We start from the raw sequence: 3,551 nt of genomic DNA, 5'->3' as shown, positions 1-3,551 counted from the left end.
CGAACGTCTCACGTGCTCGACTTCAACAATACTCAGTCCAATTACACATACCTCGTTCCGTCATGTTGTGACCTTCTTATATATACAAGACTAACACATATCTAGTAAACGCTAGAGCATTCATGAAGGAACAGGATATTTCTAGAAGGAGGTGGCGTGATACTAGTCACGTGACCTCGCTGACGCAACAGTGTATTTAAAGTGGCGAAGTACAAGAGGGTTATAAGTAGCATGTAAATTTAGAGCAGCCTGTAGGGTAAACCGTATTACATACGGTCAACTTATTTTGCGCACATGTATAAGAGCTCATGAAAAGTGCATTCCATTGATTTTTGGAAATATCACTATGGGCGCCATTATATTAAGTGTTCGTCATTTTTGCTCAGTGTATCCATCCTGATAACATTATTAAATATTGTAACACGTAACAGTTATGACAATAGATGTACATTTTCAGGAACACCCATTAACTACTGGAAGTAACTACTAGGAATGCTCCAACTAACCTGTTGTCAGCAACAGTTGTAAACCGTACAAATGTTTGTTAATCCAACAGTAGTGTACCTGGAACACTGTCTCAGTATTACAGCCATTTTGATGGTACAGCTCCATCAATTTGATCCGTTGTTCCATATTTAACATCGTGGTGTGCTTTCTACTGTTAGTGACTGAGTACCTGCTGTCTTTTCCACTTTGTACTAGAATCTAATTTGCATGTGTGGCACTCTCGTGCTATTTCCATTATGGTTTCGTTTTCATGAAAGCAAAATAGTTCACCTATATGTTATATGGTTCTACAGACTGTTCCAACGGCCCTCATTGACTAAATAATCACCTTATTCCTCAACTCTTTTCAGAGATACTGTTGTATCGACATGAAACAAGAAGAATAAAAGCATTTTCAGTAAAACACGCTAATACGCATCACAATTATGTGGAATAAATTGTTTTGATTTGTTATGAGCCGGGAGTAGATCCTAAAGCTAGCATGCCCGAAACGTGAATCCGAGGCTTCTATCATGCTACCTTAAAATGCTCCCTGTACTTTAGAGACAGGAATGACTGACGGTTAAGCCCCAATATTCCACCAGATAAGAGTACCTCAAGAGTTGGTGGGTAGTTCAAAATTAGGGACGGCTATGCACAAATAGCCAAAAAAGGTCTTAGCCTAATTTTACTCTTCTTGCTCATTCAAACACTGACCTAAACCACGACATAGAAAGATGGCCCTTTTATAGCTTTGTACGAGATTCTTAAACAAACAAAAATATAAATTTGTTACCAATAACGCTGTTGCAGAGAATTGGGTGATTGACACTTCGATCCCTTTTCTTGGTTCAATTAAAGCTTTAAATTATGCATAAAGGTAAATCAGACTAGATTAATACTATGGGACAGATGTACTTAAAACCATACAAAATGATTTATTTCCTCAAAAGTGTTCACTAGCTGCATTTATAATTGAGAACATGCATGTTGTTGGACATTTCTGTATATGCTATATATATAATAAAGTTGTGGTTCTATTCCTCAAACAGTTATTCATTTGTTTGTTTTACAGTAAAGCCACAATGGAATATCTGCTGTGTCCAATGCTGGAATCGAACCCCGGATTTTAGCTTTGTAAGTCCGTAAACTTATCGCCGACCCATTAGGGGACATCAAATAGTTAGCATACATTTTTTGAAACAAACCATATGATTTTTTTATATACTGTATATTAGTAGTGAACACATCCTACAGGGACTGTGGTATCTTACTGTAAAATTATATAACAGCCATGTGAACAAATAAGTTTATATTCGTACATTTGTAGCGATAATTAAATAGTATATATTGCAATTCATATTCCTATACTGTATTTGAATGAATGTTCGAGTTCAGATTCAATAGGCAAATCCAGTTTCTAAATTGTTCTTTTGAAAGGTTGATTGATTTTTTGCACAATAAATAAGAAATGTGCATATTTTTGTAATTATCGTCCTATACTTCAGTTAACCCTGAAATGTTATCTGTTCTCATTTCCTGTCACTTTAAGTTCTCCATTTTACCATATGTAATTAGCTTTGTCTTGCATACCTTATATGCATAAGAAATGACTCACAACTGCACTGGGACAACAAAATTACTTAAAAGTGTAAACCGCGCGCTGTTTTGAACGATTATTTGTGTATGGAATTTTGCGTAAAGCTACACGAGGGCTATCTGCGCTAGCCGTTCATACCTTAGAAGTGATAAACTAAATTGAAGGCAACTAGTCAATACCATCTACCGCCAACTTTTCGGTTACTCTTTTATCAACGAAAAGTGGGACTGGCTGTCACATTAAAATGGCCTCATAGCTGAAAAGGCGAGCATGGTGATGGGATTCGAACTTGTGAGTCGCAGTCTGCGAATTGATTCCCTTAATCACCAGTCTATGTTTTCGAAGAAAACATCTGAACATAGATATTTTATTTAGCCTTCTTGAAATATTCAAAATAATTTGTTTAATAAAATCATGATACTCCAATGTTTTTAACCGATTGGATTGTAAGTGCACTATTGGACTTCTGGCAATCTTGAACGATAGTTAATATAGTTTGAATAAAGAAACATCTCAAAACAATTAAAAGAGTCTTAATTCTGGTTGTAATTAATCCTTAGCTAAATTACAAAAAATGAATATAATTTGTTCTTAACTCGTGTTTTCTGTTAATTATAAGTTAGTGTATTGTTTCACCTGATACTTATTGAGTGGTTACGTATCTTGTCATTAAATGGCACTTAATAATTATAGCAAAGTGTAAGTTAAACTTTTCTGGCGTTAATGACAGCCTTATACCACCGATGCAACAATATATTGATATTTTAACCAAACACAATTCTAATGGGCTTCTGACCCTTAACCACAATATTCTGGTGCTTTTTTTGTTAGGGCAAACTTGTATATCTTTACATTTTAAGTATTGTTACGATAGCGGGGGTCACGTGACGCTAGTAATACGTCATATCTCGAACGTTCACGTCCCTTCCCGAAGCCTCGAGAGGTTACTAGATATGCGGTATTCTAGTATATATAAGCCGCCAAGAAGTGACGGCAACAATGTGTAACTGAACTGCAGACAGAGATAGATACGGACAGTTGAGTCGAGCACGTGAGACGTTCGTTGTGAATTATAGCGTTTCTTATAGCGTGACTGTGGAAATTAAGTGTATTGCAAAGTTGTATTCAGAAAGAATAAACCAGTTTTATTTATGAAAGGACTTGTATCGCTAAAGTTTCTTCGGAAAGAATTTTTACGGAAAATTAACTAACTAACAACCAGAGACATAACAAATTGGTGTCAGAGAGTGGGCAAAGAAAAAAAAATGGAAACCAGAAGTGGCAAATCAAACTATAGCTTAGCAGATTTGATGGCAGCAAAAGCAACAAGAAGAACGAGAAAATAAACAAGAAGAGAAACAAGAAGAGAGATTACAGCAGTTGTTATAGGAAAAAGAAAAGAAACAAGAAAAAAAGAAAATTAACAAGAAAGAGACTACAGCAGTGGTTGGAGGAGAAAGAAAAT

This window comes from Limulus polyphemus, unplaced genomic scaffold (genome assembly GCF_000517525.1).
Source record: "Limulus polyphemus unplaced genomic scaffold, Limulus_polyphemus-2.1.2 Scaffold4510, whole genome shotgun sequence".
In the NCBI taxonomy this organism is placed as follows: Eukaryota; Metazoa; Arthropoda; class Merostomata; order Xiphosura; family Limulidae; genus Limulus; species Limulus polyphemus.
This window is presented reverse-complemented; position numbering follows the sequence as displayed.